This window comes from Pygocentrus nattereri, chromosome 27, assembly GCF_015220715.1.
Source record: "Pygocentrus nattereri isolate fPygNat1 chromosome 27, fPygNat1.pri, whole genome shotgun sequence".
Classification (NCBI taxonomy): domain Eukaryota; kingdom Metazoa; phylum Chordata; class Actinopteri; order Characiformes; family Serrasalmidae; genus Pygocentrus; species Pygocentrus nattereri.
In genome coordinates this window covers 3,223,782-3,246,536 of record NC_051237.1, presented here as the reverse complement: position 1 = coordinate 3,246,536, position 22,755 = coordinate 3,223,782, and the positions used below count along the sequence as shown (strand labels likewise).

The window sequence follows — 22,755 nt, the reverse complement described above, 5'->3', positions numbered from 1 at the left end:
TAGCACATTGTCCACTTGTGTAGAACAAGATGTGCCTTTATCATCATCCAGTATTGTTCTAGTTAGCTGTAGTTTTATCTCATTAGCTCATCTGAAGACGCAGCCTTGGTTACTCTGATACAACAGGAAAACTTACCAATTTTCCTTGGCTATTAATGAAGTTATGAATAAAAACTGAAATAGACTGAAAAACTGAAGGAGCCAGAGGAACCATTCTCGTCTTCCTTCCAATTCAATGTACTATAAATTTCCACCACTACTATCTGTTTCCTGTTGCAACATTTTTGCACCACTCCATCTCCTCCCCATTCCTCAGTCCTCTCTCAGTCCTACCCCTGTTCATTGGGGATCAGGCTGTCTCACAGAAGCTGCCTAGAACTCCAGCCCAAGTTTTCAGTGTTCTTTTCTCTCATACAGCCTCTTCTCACATTATGACCATATGCTAAAGCCATGGTCCAAACTAGTACACTGAATAATACAACATGTTTTCAACTCTTTTGTGTGCTGCTACATTTTTGTGCTACTGAATTTTTTAGACACCTAACACCGGTGCTGTAACTTAAAAAGGTAGGTCTACAGCCCTGCATTGTCACGCAAAGTCCTTTTTTTGGCCATTATTTTTCCTTCTCAGTGGTTAACCAATTAATTGCTTATTAATAATTATGAATAATCAAATATCAAAATGAATCAGAATGCACATCCATAAATCTAAGCCAACACATGCATTTTTTCTGACTTCAGTACATCATAAAAACACCTAGCTACTAGTAAAGCAGCCAGTAAAGCAGCTACTAGTAAAGCAGCCAGTTTGCCCCCTAACCCCTGTCTGCTGTTTATTAACTATACCAGCAGGGGTGCACTATACGTTCTCTTTGAGGAATTAACCATATGGACACCTGACATTGTTTAAGAAAAAGAGCTATCATTACTTCCACACTTCTGTTGGATTCTTGATACACTCTCATTTATTCTCATCCAACTTTCAGCTCTTGGTCGTAGTGGGTATTTCTACATGGGGGGATTTTAAGACATTGTCCTTTAAAATAATTCCAAATGCTGAGTTCTCAAGTTACATTTAAAAGTATAGCACACAATGTCATATCTTTCAGAGTTTGCATGTTCTCCCCGTGTCTGCGTGGGTTTCCTCCGGGTACTCCGGTTTCCTCCCACAGTCCAAAGACATGCAGTTAGGCCATTTGGACATGCTAAATTGCCCCTAGGTGTGAGTGAATGTTTATGTCTGTTTGTCTGCCCTGCGGCTTAGGAGGAACGGCTTAGAAGATGTGTGTGTGTGTGTGTGTGTGTGTGTGTGTGTGTGTGTGTGTGTGTGTGTGTGTGTGTGTGTGTGTGTGTCATATAGAACAGCAGAGCTCTTACAAACAGCCCTATTTTGGTGAGTCCACATTCCCGCAGTGTCGTTGCTATAAGAATAAAGAGGCTTTGTGACTCATAGAGCTTAAAAATAAAAAATATATCAAATAAAATATGTAAAAAGTGAAAAAGTGAGCAAACAAAAAACATTCATTATTCATGCAGAATAAAAAGGCATTCATCCATATGTGAATAACATGCAGTTAAAATAGATACAGTTAGATAAGTGAATAGTTAATAGATTGTTTAAATTTAACATAAGAGCGTAGTGTGAGTAAAACAAAAGGCATTTTTAATAATGCTCATAATGCTGAGGCTGTAATTAAAACACTTACTTTATAATTAAAGAACAGCTTCCAGTAGTTTTGTAAGAAGTTCTGAAAGTAAGCAAAGCTGCTCATTTACTCTATAAGTACAGCAGAACCTAATGTCCTACATTTAACAGGGCCAGTAAGAAAAATAAGGTACGCAAACTTAATAAAAAGAGACTTTGCATTTACTTATTTGATGAAACTCAAGCATGTACAGTAACTGCTGCAGCAGTTGCACCATAAATAGTAAACCACTCTCTTTATGCTCATGTACATGTTCTACTATCCTGCATGCTTTTCAGAACAGAGAGCCACATTGTTTACTGTTCACGAGGACTCACCAATCATGATTATCTTGTAGTATGACTAGCCTAGCTAGTGCATAGCAATATAAGTAAATTATTTATACCACACACATCTCCACTCAGCATTACGTTCATGGTCTAATCACTTAATCTATTATCCTTAGTGCTCTTTATTTGGTATGTGTCTGATGTTAAGTATCTAATTGTGTGTTAATATATGAGGAAAGCTAGTATTGACCTACAAGACAAGTTGAATACTTACTGATACTACTCCTGAGGATCCCCGAGACACCATGTGCACACAAGGGTATCAAAGATTTTCCTAGTACTGTAGTACTGTAGTAATGTGGAAATCCCCTAAATGTTTTCATGCAGAACACTGATGTCAGGGTGGACATCAAGATGCTAAATATAAATTGTTACCTGCTTCGTTTTAAGGTAGAAGCGTTTCTAATTGTTATGCCGTGGTGATTCACGTTTGTAGATTATCATGAGCTTTTGTTTTCTGCTCATTAGCGGCTTGATGAGGAGTGAAAAGGCACATTATTTAGTTTAATTTTTTTCACACACACAGTAAAAAAAGCAAGGGTTGCCAGATTTCAGCAAAAACAAACAAAAAAACTAGCTTACTGCTTGGGCTTGCGTTGTTGACTGAAATTTGTTTACTATGGTGCCTCGGCCCAAAGGCACATCCACAACCCTATGCATTAGGAACACTTGTATTTGAAAAAGTCATTGGTAACAATTTACCCAACAGTCCTGAGATTTGAACTCCCAGCCTTCCGGTTACAGGTTCATCTCTGGGAAGCCATGAGAAACAGCCTTTTTGATTGCTTATTCACAATTAACCATTCACTCTGTCTTCTGTGGGCTGCTTGATTACAATAAATGAAGATGCAAATTCAATTTCCTCTCAAAATTCCTGTCTCTTAATTTCAACTCAAACCATAGCATAACTGTGTGTGCCTACAACAGGCTGTGTTTCAATCTGCCACTAGAATAGAATCAGCACTATTGGTGGTGTAATTTGATGTCCTATTTAGTATAATACATGTAGTTTGAAGCGCAATTGCAGAAGTCTCCCACAAATTAATTGAAAACCTTGACACATGATGGTGACATAATCAAGTGAGATTTTTACAACAGTGCAAGACCTAGAATGTGCGATAAGAGAGGGAGAAAAGTAATGACAGGGCTAGAATGGCACTTTATCTACTCAACTCGACACTTCAATGTCCAGTTGACAGTCTCCTCTGCACAATGGAGCTTAAAGCCAGGCAATCTTACTGGGAGTAATGGCCAAATACTTATTGTTGTTCATTTTTAAGTGGGTTTTCTAGAGCATAAACAGTGTATACTTGCATATCTTGTAAACTAAACCACTGCTAAGCTTGAATTCAGTATTTGGTGGGTGAGCTACTAAAGAAAGCCTTAATGGAGAGCTGTGGCACTTTTGTAATCGATTGGTAAGGAATACATGGACCAACCTCCGCATTCTGCACTAGGCCATGTATGTTCTTCACCCCAGCCTGATGGAGGTTACTTTATTGTGAATCAAGCAATTGCCAGTCTCTGGCTGCTTTGCCTACTATTTCCAATACCATAGTAGTAATTTGGAAGCGATTTTTGGCTCAGTTCTTCAGGATTTCGTCCTTCTGCTCTCTCTCTCTCTCTCTCTCTCTCTCTCTCTCTCTCTCTCTCTCTCTCTCTATACGTTCCCATTTCATCCCTGTCCTGCAGGGTGTGCTTGCGTTCTCGCTCTGTCTGCAGATTGATGCAGTCTCTGCTCCAGCTTGCAAATGAGATTGCGGCATTTAGAAAGCCTAAATGCTCGGGCTCTCCACGTCGTCCCTCGCGCAGCGGGGATATGTTTGTAGCACTCTTCAGTCAGAATAGTTTTTGCTTTAATCTAAAGCTGTCAGCACTCTGCACATTACTGTGCATGAATGCTGAGCTGCTGTTTGTTTGTCTGCTTTTGGCTCCAAATGGAGGCTGGATGGAGTGCGGCGTCCCAGACAGGGATGAAACATGCTCTTTTCACCCAGCCTTCTATAATGATAGGACACCGAAGCATTAGAAAGTGTTATCGCTCTGTGTTTCCACGCTTTGTCTTGATAATGTTTGACTTGTTTGGTGGCTTCTTGACAATGCAGTCAGAGACGCTGAGGAAACGACGTCCGTCAGAGGTGCTTCTGCAAACTGTACATGATTTGATGGACCCGTGTTAAAAAATGTGAGGGTCTAGACTCAGAATTAAGGCCTTAAGTCATTAAATCGTTAATGTCATCTTTATATGACTATTTTACAGGCCTTTTTATCCCTTCAAATGAAACAGGTAGAACTTGTCACGGTGCCTAAGGCTGATAGATTTAAGAAACCTATATTCCGATTGGCTGTTCTGTTTGGTTGCTTAATTTAGAAAGCAGTAATGGGTGAAACATTCATTTATCACTTCAGCAAGTGTGGGTGAGGCTATTCTGCTGTCTCAGTAGGCAAATTTATTGTATGTAAATGTTTTTTCTAATTGATTCAAAACAGGGTGTATATATATATATATATATATATATATATATATATATATATATATATATATATATATATATATATATATATATTGCATATGTGGACTGTATGAGATGAGAAGTGAATTTGTACATTTTAAATTTTAACATTGTTTACATACTAGGTCAAACTAATTTCAGAAAAAGAGGAAAATTTACTTTTACATTATAAAGGCTCTTTAAAATAAAATGTGGTACATATGCATGAGCTTCTACTAGAGATAGGAGAACACTGATTGGTGACCCGTCTTATTAATTACAGACAGGTGAACTTTATAAAATTTGTTGTCCAACATGCATCCATATCTTATTTTGTCATTTCAGGTTAGTGGCACACCCCAAAACACACTATCTTGTCAAGTACAGTGATCTTAACTCTAGTCAATACATCTAAATGTTTTTCCTGGTGAGACTGTTGTAAGCTTATTTTAAGATTATTGAACTTATTTCTAAAATGTTTTACTTTTTGTAAGTGATTTTATTGGGCAAATTTATCTCAGTAAATTGTCAGATAGCTTTGCTTGCTTTAAGAAATTATTATTTGAATGAATGAATGAATGAATGAATGAATGAATGAATTGAATTAATTAATTATTTGACTCCAGCTAAACTATCTGCCAGTATAGTGAGATCATTTTTCTGGATAACATTACTTAAAACAGGTAAAAATGTCTGGAAATAAGCTAATCTTAGAATAAGCACACAACCACCTAAATATTAGATAGATCAAATATAATTATGTTAATTTCACTTGACAAGATACTAGTTTTTGCAGTGCAAACATTGCTGCCAAATTATTGTAGCAGGGAACACTGACATAAATATTTCATTCAAGTACTTTGAAGCACCATTCATGAGTCTGTGTTCTAAAACTAAATCGTTGGCCTATTCATTTAGGACTTGAAAACATTATTATATTCTTTTATTGTATCACTGCTGTCGGAAGAAATCCTTGTATGTCCATTTTGTCATTTTTTCAGTTTTTGACATAATTTGAATATGCCTGATGCTCTTCACATTGTACGTACATTTCATGGCAAATAAACCAAAAGAAATGGCCCAAAAATGTTTTGGAGAAACGTCTGGTTCCATTGACTTACATTAAAAGTAAAGTGGGTTTTTTCCTCCTCCTGTAAAGTTACCAATTTCTTCCCACAGAAGCGATATATATTTTTTACTATTACTATTTACTATTTGCAATTTTTATACTGCTATTTTTAACTCTTTTATCAGACTAACTAGGACACTGTAGGCTGTCTGGGAGAAAACAATTCACACCTCCCAACAAATACGGCTATGCGAGATAAAATTAACTGCAACGCTGCAGCCTTCTTGGTGTCAAAAAATCCTGTACAACTACAATATAAACACAAAAATAGCATTTAAACACAATAAAAACACTTTTAGAAACATTGACTCACTTGCTCACCCACAAAGGGCGAAAAAGCCAGGTGTGTCATAACCTGAGAAATACAGAAGCGTGAGAAATATGAGATGAGGATCGTTTTTTTTTTGTCAACTCCTTTAATTGACACACCTCAGATGGCAGCAGAACACACAGCCCAGACTCGCACCTCATGCTGAGATGAATTGGATTGTTATCGAGAGTCGGATTGGCCTCAGTGTTTAAAGAGATGCCTGTTGTTGCTGAGATGGGGAGGAGGAGTTGTATAACAGGGCTGCTAACAAACGGAGTGAGCGAGGGATTGGAGCGGAGAGGAGAACAGCAGAGGGGAAGCGAGTCACACTGATAAATATTCAAGCTTTGCTGAGGGGAGATGGAGACCTTTTTTCTGTACAGCTGCTCCATTAAGCTGCCGCTAAGAGGGGACGTTTTTTTTTTCTTCACGCGCTCTGAGCTGACAGATGGTGACATTTTAGGCCATGCCCAGTGTGGCAACGGGTTCAGGGGCGTCAGTGTGCCACTCTGGCGCTGCCCAAGCCCGAGTGGGTTGCACAGGAACAGGCACACATGAGGATGGTGAACTCGAGGTGGGGACAGATGGACGAGACATCCATACCGTCCACATTTCCAATGCAAGCACTTGAATGTTTAAAATACACAAAATCATGTTCAAAACAGCGGCTTCTTTGGAATGAAATCATGAACACAGCCAAAACTTGCGAGAATGAGAAATCTGTTGTTGTGTACATATGGTGCATTACTATCACTAAGCCAAACACAGTCATTTTGGAGCACTTACAAAAAAGGTCTTGTTAGACATGCTTGCCTCCTGTTTACTATCATCATTCAGTCTGTCGAGTTATTTGTGTTGTCACTTTCTAAATTCTTTCTCTGTTGTCCTTGACGGTGCTATTGTGGATGATTTCAATGGGTGCACTTCTATAATCATGCGAACAGGAAAGGCTAAGAGCTCTTAAAAAAATCTAATTTACACAATTTCCCCCCTCAGTCTTCCTCTTTAGTGTTGCACTGCAGCTGAAAGACTAACATAGTTACACACCACCAATTAAAGGCAAACCACATGGATAAACGATCACACACTTGCCATAAACTATGTTAAGGAATCTCAAATAGCCTTGACTACACTTGCTTAAGTGGTTTCTAATATGATCTGATATGTCATGTCTATAAAAATGGACAAATGTGTACACACACATGCAAACATCTTCTAAGCCGCTTTTCCCGCAGGGTCGCAGGGGGTGCTGGAGCCTATTCCAGCTGTACAAATTTGTATAGCATAGCTAAAATATTAGTAGCAGAGATCCAGAAATCCACATTTTTGGCAAAATGTTTAAGACCGGTGTACTTATTTAAGCACATAGTGTGCATGGTGCTCTAGTTAGGACAGTGATTACAAGCTTCTGTTATTTGTTAGCTATATTGGCATCATAACATTATTGTAATACAAGAGAAGCAGATTTCAGACACCAAACGTGTTTACAAAATGAGTAAAACGCTAGAAAATCATCTGCCTGGTATGGACCGTGTGGGTGTTTCATGGTTGCCACAGCAACAAAACCTCACAACAGCTGAATACGTATCGCTCTTCTAAGCTTTTATTTTCTAGCAGAGTCATCAGATTACAGAGGCAAAGTTAAGTTCACACTTAAAAAGCACAATTAATGCAAACAGGCTGAGCTATTCATAGATTATAGAAGTGTGTAATAAAACTTTGGGCCCGCCGGTGGGTCCTGGGTTAAAATTATAACAAAAAAATACCATATTTTACCAAAAACTATCAAGCTAGCAAGGCTAGCTTCTGTAAAAGAGCAACGTGTCTGACCAGAAAGCATGTTTATTTTCTCCAGTTTAAGCAGGCACTGTTGGTAGTGTGGTGTTAAGAGGGTCGTCTGGTTCTCTGCATAAGAAGCCTGCAGTCTGTATTTCTGACTTATTTTTTTAATCAGCCACCCCACCCACACACTCCGATCCCCATGTTGCCCGCACCCCATGATAGTAGTGTCAAACTGTGATTGCTAAGGGGCACATTCAGACGATGGTATATTGCACACAATATCACAAGCTTAATAGGAGGTGATTGAAAAACCTCCAAGGGTAAGTGTTAGTGACTAATGTGCATTGGAATTTGACCAGATATCCAAACACTGTTAGCGTTTACTGAAGTATAGCACTGTGGCTAATTTTTCACAGGAACATTTGTTTGCTGGCATGTTCTTCCTGACATCCAGTGAAAGAAGAAGGTGCAAGTTGTTATATACAAGCTGCTTTTCAATACCCAGTCTGTGTAAAATTGTGGGACTGATGTTTTATAAAGTAGACACTGCTTGCCCATTTTTATTGTGCATTTTATTGTGAGATTTTAGTGGTAATGAGGGTGATGATGTTTGTAAAATGCTAACTAGCTAAATTCACTCATACTGGATCAGGCACAACTTCTGTTTGTGTGGAGTGCGATTGTTGTAAGGATCTGCTGAGGAAAAATCTGTCCTAATTCTAAAAGGGTTCGGAAGGATCATTTGGCATTAGCGTCTTTCAATACAACAGGGGTGCAAAGCTCCAGGCCTGGAGTGCCAATGTCCAGCATGCAGATAATTGACTTACCTGCTGAAACCTGCAGAATTTACCTGCTGAAACACACCTAATTACACTCCTCTGTTAATTGCCAGGTTTAGTGGGTGTGTTTGAGTAGAGGAACTACTAAACTCTGCTGGACACTGGCCCTCCAGGAGTTGTGCACACCTGCAATACAATATACTCCCTCCCAATGCAGAGACACACATAAGGACAACAATCTCTCAATGAAATTACCAACATTGGGCATCATTCACAGTAGTTTATATGCAGGAGCTTATAGCTAAATCCATAAACAGACTGACAAAAATTGACAGCCCCTTTAGTGGATTGACATTACCACTGTTCTGGAGCCCCTTTCAAATTGCAGCATGATGAGTGCGGTCGTCCTGTCCAGTGTCAGACCTGTCATTGCATCATGTCATATGCTTTCCTAGATCGAGGAGACTGAAAAGGTCAGGCCTCTTGCTGTTTTCACCTGCTTCTAGGCTATATTCTCACTTACTGCAGTGCTCTCTCTCATTGGGCCATCTTTGATGTGTTTCACTAATGACAAAGAATGAGCAGAGAGGCAGCCAGCTCGTTTTCTGGCAAAGAAGAAGGAGGAAAAATACAGCTAAAAAGCCCTGAATCAGTGTGTTCCTGCATTATTGATGTGCTCAAGTCCTTTTGGTGGGAGCTTTCAAATCTAAGCTTTTAGCTGGCATGCTAGCAGTGCAGGCGCTTGTGTGTGTATGTGTGAGTGTGTGTATTAATGTTTTGACTGCTTATCATGTCAGCGCATGCATATGAATTCATTTCCTTCCTAATCTCATGCATGCATAATGGCACCACAGTGTCATGGCATCTCCGTGTAAGTGAATAAGAGAAAGCTTCCCATCCACTTCTCTCCGCCCCCCTGCTGAGGAGACACTGGCTGATAAAGAGTGTGCCACGCATCACTAAGTCAGATGATGCGCGTGGGGGTGGGAAGTGGCGGTGGGGGGCGCAGAGTCTGGCAGTGTGTGTCTGACACCTGTTTGGAGCGTGATGGTAGCCTCACGCTAATGTGCCAGTGCTTTGTTCTCCCACCAACCTTGAGTAAACCTCACTTGTGGATCCCATGAATTTATCACGACACCCCCCAAGGCAGGGAAATGTTCGTCTTGCTAGATTCCTTCATTTACACGCATGCACACAGAGGCTTTTGCTGCAAATGAAGGAGAAGTGTGTGGTAAAGAAGTGCCTCAACTTTCTTCTTGGGTGGAAAGGTGCTCATCTTTTAGTGTTTTACACGCAAGAACATGTGTTTTGCTGCAGCCGAACCATTATGAAAGCAGCTTGGGTTTACGCCACTGATATCAGTCACAGTAATCCCCGTGTGAAAAAAAAGAAAAAAAAATGCAGAGAAGTGTGTCTCGTATGAGCCTCGGCCTGCATGCAGCGCGTGCTCAGGAATGCTCTTTATGCATCACTGAATGGGCACCATTTGAGCAAAAAAAGCATAGAAAAAAATCAAACTAAACCAAATTAAAACTCTCAGAGCTGTGCAGAGAGGCATGTTGCTATGGTTACTTCTCCTAGGACATCTTTTTTTTTTTCCTTCCTTTTTTTTAAAATAAACAGTATCTGGGAAGTGAAGATGCCTACATGTTCCAACAGTTTTGATCTCTGTTTTGCACAGAGACTCTTTTTTTTTTTAGCATGCCTGTCATTACTCAGGGACAGATTAGCGTACAAGCTTGAGCATAAGGTGGTGTTTACATGCAACATTTTTGACCTCTGCTCCAACGCAGAGGCCTATAAAAGATAAAAGATTATTGCTTAGACAGCTTTACCCTTCACACATGCATCACGCTTCCTGCTGTCCTGCATCGATTAGTTATCAGGCACCCTCAGTCACTTCAGCTGCACTGGATACCCATATTGAAAGCTGCCTCACAGGAAAGGCAGATTATGCATCAGTTATAGTCTTACTGACATGGTATGTCATTTGATATGTGTCCCATCATGGTAAGTTGGATGGAAGCCATCCTTTCAATTTTCCTTTGTCTTTTGGGTGGAAATTGGTAACCTTCAGGCTTGCGCTCCTGCTTGTCTCTTTCTGCTGCCTGTAATTGCCTCAATGTCTCCTTTGTCCCTGGAAAATTAAACTCTGTTCCCTATGCTTTCCTGCTTATTAGCCCCCTGCAGTGTGAATGAATAAATCAATGGCCAAAGCATGGCAGGCCTAATGGGCAGAGTAAGCATATCAATGGAGGATGGCCTCAGTGCTAGCCATCTTCAGCCTGCTGTTCACCAGTTGGGCCACTCGGGTGGAGGTAAAATAGCCCTGAACTGCACGTGTGCTCTCAAAAATGTAATTTAGTCTTCCAGTGCAGAGGTCTGTGTGACCTTGCTAACTGGAAACAAACCTTTTGAGCCTGCTCTCATGTGGGACATCCTCTAGTGCCGCTGGACATTTCCAAGCAGCGTTTGGTCAGATGTCGCCCAGGAGCAAAGTGGTATTCCTAATCCCTAATCCCATTCCTCAGCATTGCAGAGGGCTCGTGATGAAACGCTGGGGGGCAGGGGGCAGGTCTCTCTCTGGGTGTCCTGATTTGCCAAGCGGAACCATTCCTTTTTTCTACTTGCTGCTTTCTGCTGAGGGCTGTTCACCCAAACTGCTGAAGTGGGTCAACGTTTTTGATAGAACAGTCACTATACACTCACCAGCCCAGAATAAAATGTTCTGCCACAGAAGGCCAAACCCTCTTCAACCTTTAGTCCTAACCTCAAACTCTAAAGGCCAGAGCACACTGACCCAACATGGATGGAGAATAACGTTCTAGAACAAAGTGAATGGGAGCAAACACTGTAAATAGAAGAGAATATTCTAAAACAGAGTTAATGGAAGAGCACATTGTAAAACAGTGTAAATGGGGAGGACCTGGAGGACAAGACCATTGTGAATAGAGGAGAACATCCTGGAACAGTGTGGCTAAGAGAAAACATCCTTGAACAATGTGAATAGAAAATAACATTCTACAACAGTGTGAATGAGGGAGAAAAATGAATGAGGAACATTCAAGGACAGTGTAAAGGGAGGAGAAAATTCTTCAACTGTTTGAATGGGAGCAAACATTGTGAATAGAGGAAGATATTCTAGAACAGCATTAATATTGTAAAACTGTGAATGGGAAGGATCTTATAAATGGGGAAGGACAATCTAGAATATTTTAGATAGCTAAGACCATTGTCAATGGAGGAGGACAGCTTGGTACTTGGTACTGTGTGACTGGGAGAGAACATCCTAGAACAATGTGAATAGAAAAGAACATTCTACAACAGTGTGAATGGGAGAGAACATTGTTAATGGAGAGTACTTAAAAGAAGTCTGAGGTGAGGGGAACATTTTAGAACACTGTGAGTTGGAGGATAATATGAATGGGTAATGTTCAAGAACAGTGTGAATGGAGAACAATATTCTAGAACAATGTGAATGAGAGCAAACTTTGTGAACTCTCTAGAACAGTGTTAATGGACGAGCACATTGTAAAATAGTGTAAATGGGGAGGACCTTGTAAATGGAAAATGACATTCTAGAACATTTTCAACAGGCAAGACCATTGTGAATGGAGGAGAATATCCTGGAACAGTGTGACTGAGAGAGAACATCCTACAGCAATGTGAATAGAAGAGAACATTCTACAACAGTGTGAATGGGGGAGCACATTATGAATGGGGAACATTCAAGAAGAGTGTGAAGGGAGGAGAACATTTTAGAACAGTGTGAATGGGAGCACACTTTGTGAATGGAAAAGAATATTGTAGAACAGTGTTAATGGAGGAGAACATTGTAAAACTGTGATCGGGGAGGACCTTGGAGAAGGTCATTCTAGAACATTTTGGATAGGCAAGATCATTGTTAATGTAGAAGAACATTCTGGAACAGTGTGAATAGAAGAGAACATTTTATAACACTGTGAAGGGGGGTGAACATTATGAATAGATTGTTTTCAAAAAGTCTGAAGGGAGAAGAACACTCTAGAAGACTGTGAACGAGGGAGTACCATTCTAGAACAACGTGAATGGAGGAGAACATTCTAGATTCCCCTAGTAATGACATAGAGGGGTGGCGCACCAACCAAACATTTGGGTATGTTAGTGTTTGCTGGATTGATGTGCTTTGGTCTTAAGTCAATATTTTTAACAAAGAGCCCAATTTAGTCAAATTTGTCTAACTGATGGGATTTGCTGGGAAAAAAGTGGGGCGTGATGGAGTTTTCACTGGGAATGCAGTGTGTAGTCAGTCAGTTTATGACACCATTTACTGGGTAGGCATGCAATTTGATAAATTACAGTTTTCAGTGAGAAAACAAAAACAAAGCTTCAGTCAGCCAAAATGAAAGCATGAGCTGTGTTAATACAGCAGGTAAATGGAACTGCAAATAGCGAGCTATAAGCAGCTAAGAAAAGAAAAAAAATTGCTGTCAGTTTACGGCCACTATTACCATACAAAAATATTTCCACTACTACCATACAAAAATACAATATCTTCCAAATAAATACTCATTTCTAAGCTTCTACAGAAGGCATGAAACAAAGAAATAAATATTTGCATAACAGACCCATTAGTACATAACATAGCTAATGCTATTGGCTAGTCCAGGGGTCAGCAACATGCGGCTCAGGGCTCATTTAATGCCCTGTTGTGACTCCACAACAAAATTAGAATTGTAGGTAAAAATAAAATAATCCTCCTTTGCAGTAAAATAAAGCTCTGCGGATCGTTCTAATACAGTTTTAACAATAAATGGCCTTAAATGCTGGAGTGATCTATAACTGTTAATTCACCAGACTTTAAACCTAAAGGTTGGCACACAGGCTGCTGGTTACCGTAGCAACACAGACAACAAAATCACATAGCTAGCAGCTAATAAAAAGACAAATAAATAGATTAAAGACAAACTTCAATAATTTGGAGACGAGTGGAATTATTTGCATTTTGAAACACTCCAACTGGATTCATGATACGTTTTATCTGCAATCTGAGAAACTGTCAAACACTAAAAAGTCATGAAGCTGAAGTCAGTTTCTCATTCGCCAGCTTCTTGTTTGGATTTCCTCGTTCCACCTTAAATGGTGCAGCAGCTACATTATGGCGCCTCAGGTACCATTTATGGTAAAATGGGGAAATTCGAACAAGTAGTTGGCAAATGAGAGGCTGACTTCAGCCTGTCAAAAGTCAAAGGTTGAGATGTTTTAGAAGAAACTTCTCTGCTTTAGCAGAAACGTTTCCTCCCCAAGATGTGAAATAAGTGGTGATAACTGAGCTAAAGCTTAAAGCAGAGCAGTTTATATTATATTTTATAGCCTGTATGAGTATGTTAGCACATACTGAGACATATTTTCAGCCAAGATGGTAAAATGGACAAAAAATGTTCTGGCTTCAAAGACGGTTGAATTTTTGGAGAAAAATGGCTCTTCTTAACATTTTGGGTTACTGAGCCCTGGACTACTCAAAGCAGATCAGTAGTGAAATGGCTGAAAGTATTGCATACTTAGAGCAAGGGTGCTCCTTCCTGGCCCTGGAGATCTACCACCCTGCAGAGTTTAGCGCTAACCCTAATCTAACACATGCGATTTGGGTAATGAAGGCCTTCAGGGGCATCTGAACATCTCTGGGACCAGGGATGGGCAACTCTGCTGTCTATTTAGAAGACAGTTTAGTAAAACTGAATGAGCCAGCAGGCCTTTTGCTATGTGAGAAGCTCTACAAATACATACACATCCATATCTCATAAGTAAAATGATTTGCTGTAGTCTGGCTTTAATTGCTATGGGTGGTCTACACCACTACTACTGGTTTAAGAACTTTAGCTAAAGTATACAATATAAATATACAAATTCTTATTTGGAAGACTATATCCAAGCTTAAGTACCGGATTTAGTTGTTAAATAATGCAGTATGCAGGAATGCAGTTATTCTGACTGACAAAAGCTCAAGACTTGCCTGTTAACTAGGTGACAAAGTTCAGATTTCAGTCAAGCAACTCATTTCAGCCTAGCAGCTTTGTGGGAGATGAAAAGTAACTGCGGCATCTGCTCATTCACATCAAGTACATTCGGGCGAACTTGGTTGAGTATTTGCTAACCTCATTTGGAGCTTTGCTTGTGCCCTTAACGTGACTTAGTTGTCCATGTGTATCCAGTGTGCTCTTTTCATGTGTTTGAAGGGTCATTACAGTGTTGCATAAGCTGGTTCAAGAGCCCACTGCTGCCCCTTTGATCCCACTGAAGAGCTTCCTCTTTTTGCCCTCTGTTAGCCAGCAAGCTTATTGCATCCAAAAACCAGCGCTGCCTTAAACATGTGTCAGCTCAAGTCAGAAGTCACTGTCAAGGATTCAAATAGGTATAGTTACAGTATATTTACATATGTAGATATTCCTATTCTGACGTATTGTGTGTGTAAACTGGCTAAAGAGCCCAAGAGAGAGTGTTTAAGAGAGATAGTAAAAGCTGTAAATGTGCCTTTATCATACTGTCTCTGATTCATCTATGTGTGACAGCCCTTTCTTGCTAGGTAGAGGGAAGAATTGCAATTGCAGCAATTTGTAAACATTTTTACTTGTTTTTTAAAGTATTGACTTTCTAGACTGAAATAATGAATTATGTTGTCAAAGTTCTGACTTACTATATTGAAATAAATGAGTTATTGTCTCAACATTATTTTTACTATGTTGAAATATTGAATTAGTACCTTGAAATAAGGAGTATCTCAACTAATGACTTACTATGTCAAAAAAACGGCTCAGCGTCTCAAAAATAATTATATTTTATGTTGAACTCATGATTTAGTATTTCAAAATATTGGCTTACTATGTGTAAGTAGAAGGAAAAATAGCATTTTTCCAGCAGTAATATGTAAAAAGGTTTACTTGTTTTTTCAAAGTATTGTCTTTCTAGACTGAAATAGTGAATTATGTTGTCAAATTTCTGACTTACTATATTAAAATAAATGAGTTATTGTCTCAAAATTATTTTTACTATGTTGAAATATTGAATTAGCACCTTGAAACAATGAGTATCTCAACTAATGACTTACTATGTCAAAAAAAATGATATTTTATGTTGAACTCATGATTTAGTATTTCAAAATATTGGCTTATAATGATTTAGGATCTCAAAATGACTGAGTTTTCCAAAATTTGGAAATGTCAAAGTTTTTATGTCAAAACAATGATTTCTGTTAAAGTCCTTATTTGTCAGAATTTCATCTTAATAACTAGAAATCTCGAGAAGATAAGTCATTAATCCAAGAAACAAATCAATATTCCAAGAAATATTCCCTATTTTGATATACTAAGTCAAAATTGTGACACACACTTCCCAGAAAAAAATCAGACTTTTTCTCCTTGATTTGACCTGAATGAGTGTCTAAGTCTTTGGGAGGTACAACTGGTTGTAGTGTTAATATAAACTGCCTTGTAACAACCAGAAGCTTCAAGATTGCAAGAATGTGTCCAAGTTTATAAAAAAGGTGTTTTAACACCTCTTTGACACATGCCTGTTAATGGGTCAGTAACACCTTCATGATGTAACATTATAAGTAATATACAAACAGCCTTGTGGCAGCCTGTCTGCTACTGTGGACCTAAAGGCTTCCTCATCGACTAACAGTCATTTGTACTCTCACCTCCAACTCCACAGCCAATTAAACGAGCCAGCAGCACAAGAGATCAGGAACAATTGCTGTTCCTCAAAAGCCAAACAATCAAAAGCCATCCCGCCATCTCCAATCCAGCCCTGTCTTTGATTATAGCTGCATTTTTTTTTTTTTTTTGCTGTGTGTTTGTTCTCCTCAGAGACGGCGTATAGGAACACCTCTGTGGCATTACAGATGGGCCTGTTTCTCCCTGTGATGGACAGTTTCTTTGTTGTTTATGAGCTGAACTTGTATGTTCAGTTGCCTGAATGTTTCACTGTTGTGCTGTAATGATTCAGATGTTAGCTTTTGTTAGTTGATGTTTCTAGGAAAATACATTTTTCTGGAAAATAAATGAAAAACAGGAACAAGAAAAATGACAAAGCGCTGCAGAGGTCACAAAACGGAATGAATGAAGCAAAGACAGGTGCTCCTGGGCCATTGGTGCAGCAAACTCAAAATAACAATTACATGCTGGGAGTATAAAAAACTGAAATTCCACCTGCATCCACAATGCATTACCAAATAAATGTTGTCGTGTTTATACATATGGCCATGTTTCATTAAAGCCTTCTGGTACTTTTCTAAAGATAGTGCATCTGGGAATTTCTTTTTTCTGTGATTTATTTTGCACATGCATTGTGGATATGAACTGATTTTTCGTTTTTAGCAACTCCCACCATGGAATTGTTATTTTAAATGAAAAACAGGATTTTCCAAAACTGTGAGAGTTCAAAATAATGTAAAGATGCAGAAACATTGTCCAACACCTGGTAGTCTCCATCAGATAAACAGTACTTGAAACCTGAGTGGAGAAAATCAATCATCAGTTTTGCTTCAGATAAGAAAAGAAAATCTGGTGTTTCTGTCCATCCTTCCACTGTGAGAAGACATCTCAGTGCCATGGATGCAACTGTCAAAAATCTGTTACTGAAAAAAGAAAGCAGACAATAAAGAAAGTGCCACCAACTTCTAAGACTGAACTTTGAAGGTGTGGAAAAATATCCCTGCAGATTAACTTGAAAGGCTGAAAGCAAGTATCTCAAAAGGAATGGAAGCTGTAATAAAGACAAAGTGTAGGCATAAAAAATTTTATATTATATTCAGTTATTGAGACTTTTTTCTTAATTTTCTGTCAGATGTATGATTTATGCTGATAAATGTATACATTTTACTTAATGGCTTTTTACTGAAAATTAAATACATGAAAGGTTGTCATTGATTTTTGCAAAGCACTTTATATTTAGCTTTTCATTGAGGTGAGATCTCGACATGTCTAAGCGTGGAACCCATGCGTCCTATTTATCCTATAGTTTGAGCACTTTCCTGAGAATTCAGATGATGGTTTGTTGTGCAACACCTCACAATGAGTTCAGAGGGAACCTGCTGTACCTTTGGGCCATGAGAAGATGAGGAGTTAGCATTCACACGGCAGCTCACAGACGCTATGCGACACACCTTCTATTCAAACCAGCCTTTGGCATGTGCCTCAATCATCTAGCTGATTGAAGAGTGAAGTACCTTTTCATGCGGTCACTTTATGTGGCTGTTTTTGGCTGCCGCTGCTTTTAAGCTTCAGAAAGTTTTTTGTTAACACTCTTTTTCGAGTTACTCTTGCACTTACCAAATGACCCTCAATTGAGACTCTCAATAATCTAGAGCTGGAAACTGAGCATGTGGCAAAAAAGCATCCACTCCAAGCACTCGTGTGTTTATTTGCCTCTTCTTAAAACTCTCTCCACTCTGTATTGTCAACATAAATTAACTGCCATCACTGACAGCAACTAATTCCAGCCCATCTACTGTGTGAGGGCTTTAGAGATTTTTATATGTAGTGATACAGTGTTCCAATGCACCGGACTGGTTTCAGCACTGATACTGACCTCACTAAACGGATCAGCCATCAGCCAGGCTTGACCAATCCACCAGTGATACTGTTTCTTAGACACAGATACTCTAAACTTAAATTCTCTATTTGCGTTTTTACTAATGCAGTGCAAAAATGGTATCTTGTATCATATCTGATCCTAAAGCTCATCAATACATCTAATGTTTCTCCTGTCGATTGTTGTAAGCTTATTTTAAGATCATTCATATTATTTCCAAACATTTTTACTTGTTTTAAATGATTTTGATTAGTAAATTTAACTCACTATATTGGCAGATCGTTTTGCTTGTTTTAAGAAATGTGCTTAAAACCAAACTTATCTGCTAATATAGTGAAATTTTCTTCATAAAATTACTTAAAGCAGGTAAAAAATGTCTAGAAATAGGCTAGGTAATCTTATAATTGATATAATTATAATGCAGAACTAATAACAAATCAAAATAACAAATATTAGATATATCAACTAGAACTAAGACCATTTTGCTTGACGAGATACTATTTTTGTGGTGTGGGACTGAATGTTCTACATACAGATAATAAATAAGGATTGTCACATTGCATACAAACATGTTGGAGGAGATGAAATGAGTATTTCTTTGCAAACCCAACATACAAAATGTTTCTCTACAAAGTCCTGCAGCTCAGCAAAATAAAAGCCTCAACAAAGCATGACGTAGTGCATTAGAATAAAGTGCAGAAGTGCTATAATTCACAGCAACTTCATCAGCAAATAACTTTCACATTTTATTATTTTGGTCTATTTAATGAAGGCTAATAAACTATAACTGTCAGACTTTGAGATAAATAAGGTGATAGTTAAGATGTCCGCAGTGACCAGTTGGACTTTCTAGCCCTAAAATAAGACAGAATATGGTTGGACATGACTTGTCCAGGAGGCCTCCTTTCAAAAGTCCTTACTTACTAAAATTTCTTAAAATCGAAATGTCATCTTTTGGAATGAACTCAGCATAGGGATGTGCATTCTGCTAATTTTTCATTCAAGATTCAACTTGCTGATGAATGGACATCTGGTTCCACGAAGGGAAACGAAAAGAAAAACTGTTTTTTGTGAAGATAATGTAGAGCAGTAGACATACCTTTCAAGGTGACGGCACTTGCTTTTGCACAAAACTATAACAGCACACAGAGCAATATGTGTTATTATTCAAAAAATAGCCAAGGGAATATTGGTAAGTTTTCGTGTTGGATGAGTAATGGGCGCTGCCTCTTCAGATAAACTAATGAGGTAACAGAGCTAACAGGTGTCACATTGGACTCTGATGAGGACTTGCCTTCTCCGCAAGGAATTCTCTCCTCATTGGACTCTGTTCCAACATGTTGTTTGTCAGATAAATATATTATCACTGTTTCTGGACCTAGCTAACACCCGGCCTTCAATAAAAAGCCAGTCATCTTGTTGGTGAAACCTCAACGTGAGAATAAAGCACCTTGTTGTAGAGATTTCCGCATGCACAGTAGCCAGAACAAGCTGACAGACTCGTGTTATTTGAGTCAAACACTACAAACTATTTTTGTGATTTTTGTCACCAGTGATTTCAAATATGTTCTTAAAACGTTAATATGGCTTTCAGGTTTGTGTTTATAAGCCTCTTCTCTTTCAAAAGGTAGGAGCCAGTCTTATATGAGCAGAAATAACTGCCCAGAGGTGCTGCCGAGGTGGCTGCCAAGTGGATGGACTTTCCTATAAGGGCTTTGTGTTTTAGAGTACAACCTACTATACTCACAAATATGGCCAAAAACGTCACGTTTCATTAAACTGTTAACCTGCATATTTTTTATTTATTTATTTTTTTTTAACAATCTCTTTGTCTTTTCAACATTAGTACAGAGAAAACAATTTCAACTACAAATCACTATATAATATGCCAAATATATCTACAAAGACAGCCCAACCCTGTTTCCTCCCGCACCCCACATTCCCTTACAGTGGTCCATGACAAATTTGCTAACCTGTATATTTTTAAGAAAGAATAGTAATTTCAGTATTCAAACACTGGCACCACAAAGGGGTAATCAAGTACTCCAGCACCCTCACACATCCCTAATATGAGGTTTTTAGACAGATTTTAAACTGAAGAATAAAAAGGTTTTGGCCCGGCCAACCTCCTGAGTTCATGTATTGGAATTAGTATCGGGGAGAAAAAGTTGGATCTGTGCATCTTTATTTATAATCAGCCCATTTTAACACAGTGCATGTTTTTTTTTTCTCTTTTTGCTTTTTATGACCGCTCATTCAAATGTTAATTCTTGGTAAATATGCCTGGAGCTTCCGTTCAGCCAGTGTTAAAAGGTTTTTATTTTATTTTTTTAAAACATCTGCAAAATGTATTTGTGTGTGTGCAAATTGAAACTCTCACATTTCTAAAACCGAAATGAGGTTAGTGCACGCTTTCCCTGTTTGCTTAGATCTAACAAGCCTTGAACGAGAGCCTGCACATGTGTGCGCACTCATTCGTGTGCATAGCAGCTGCTAAAGTGCATAGGTCTTCGACCTTCACACATAAAGATCCACAGCTACGGGGCTGATTTGCCAGGCTCCAGAAAGAACGTTCAGAATAGAGAGAGAGAGAGAGAAAAAGAGAGAGAGAGTGCAGGAAATGGAGAGAGCGAAGAAGGGAGGAGACGGCGGCGGCAGTCACAGCATGAGCGTGATTGAGAGGGAGAAAAAGAGAAGGAGGGTGAGGCAGAATGACAAACAAGCCAGAGGAGAGTGGGGGAGAGAAGAGGAAAAAAAATCAAAGTCACGCACATCCATCTATCGATCCAGGGAGGGACATATGGAAAGCTAGGGAGGGTGAAAAATGGCACCAAGTGACAGAGAGATGGAGAGAAATGGAAGGATGTGGCACTGGAGCTGACACAGTGGCTTGAGGCCTGCTAATGCAGCTTAGTGGCCATATGTAATTAAGGGAGAGAGGCTGGCGCGAGTGTGCGTCAGGGCTGAATGAAGAGTGAAAGCAGAGGCGTAGGAGCTGAATTAGGACTAGGCATGCAGCTGGGGGAAAATGAATGGAGGGGGGGAAGCCGTCTGGCAGTCGGGATCGGAGAGAGAGAGAGAGGGAGGAAAGAGGCTGATTTACAGAAAAACTCTCTGCTTCATTAACACTGTCAAAGCGCTAAAGTGGCCGGATTTGTGACACACATCTCCCTCCTACACGCTCTTCCTCTCCGTCTTCCTCTGCTTATCCTTGCTCTTCTCCAGCATTTTCTCTCATCCCTGCTTTTGCAGCCCCCTCCGTCTGGCCATGAGGCTGTTTACTCATGAAATTAATATTAAACAAAGCGCTTCCCCCTGTCTCTCCACAAGACAGATTAAGGAGGATTAGCAATGTAAATCTCTTAATGAATCTGATACTCAAGTAACAAAGTTTCCAAACTTTCCATCCTGTTTTAGTTTTCTGCCTCAGAGACTTTGTGTCTTCTTTTCCCTTCATAAAAATGAGCCATTTTGCGTCAAACCATGACAGCGCCACCAGCGTCAATATTAGTTCAGGAAAAAAACCCTTAATCCGTTATGTTTCTTGCACTTGTAAGCCAAAAGGTGGTCTCGGAGTTCTTATTTTGTAAAATTCTCTTCCTAAACTATTTCAAATTCAGGTTCCAAAAGGGTTCTTTGGAGGTATACCTTAGAACAGTGGTCATTAACTCTTCCCTTGGAGAACTTCCTACCATCATGTAGACATTAGCTCCATCCTTAATCGACCCCACTTGAACCATCTCATTATTTTCTGTCAGACGTTGAATAGCTGAATGAAGTAGGTTAGATTTTGATTGAATGTGAATCCTGCAAGAAGGTAGATCTCCAAGAGGAGGGTTGGTGACCGCTGTCTTCGAATAAGTGCATTTCACTTCTTGAAGACCCTTTGACTGAATAATAAAAAATAAAAACATTGAAAGTAGAGATGTATCAAGCCATCGAATATTACACTCGTATCAGTATCTTCAACAACGGACAGCTGTTTAAATTTGACTGATATGTCCGTCATTTAATGTATTCATTGAACTCTGGAAGAGCAGCATGTTCAGGTGATGCTGGGCTGTTGGTCTCAAATGTCTACATGTTATTAGTTTTACTACATTTGCAACCCAATACAAAAATTATATTTCTCTGTAATGCTTATCCAAGTAGATGCAATCCTGATTTCTACACTTAATACATGTTTTTTCTGTCAGTTATGACACTGGCAGATATGCACATGAAAAATACTGGGTCATCACAATTGGCTCATAATTCCTATATCGGCCCATCTGTATTTTAAAGTTTAAAGAATCTCCAAATAATGTCAGGTTTCCATACCAATTAATGTTTTCCACCCAGAACCATATGTCCAGGCCAAGAACCTTTATATAAGCTTTTGTTTATTTTTAAAAGTGTGCTCTATGCCCATCACAAACTGACAAGGATTGTCTATCCCTCGAGACAAAGATGAATGGACATTCATGATTCAGTTATCACTCATGAACATGATTGAATAACATGACATATGACAGCTGTTATCAGCATCTAGATATTCATGTGATAGCCGCTGGTGGTGGTGTTCCATTTGGGGCATGTGTGGTCACTTCATCCTTGATCCTTCAGATAAAAGTTGGTGTGGGATTAGGGATGGATTGTGTGGACTTCTTTTAGTATCA

At 39.1% G+C, this 22,755-nt stretch overlaps 1 protein-coding gene across 6 annotated transcripts in view; it reads left to right on the top strand.

Moving 5' to 3' along the window:
• The window catches only part of adgrb2 (adhesion G protein-coupled receptor B2), a 437,226-nt gene that overhangs the window by 81,493 nt on the left and 332,978 nt on the right, over positions 1–22,755 (top strand). The gene's annotated exons all lie outside the window — the stretch shown is intronic.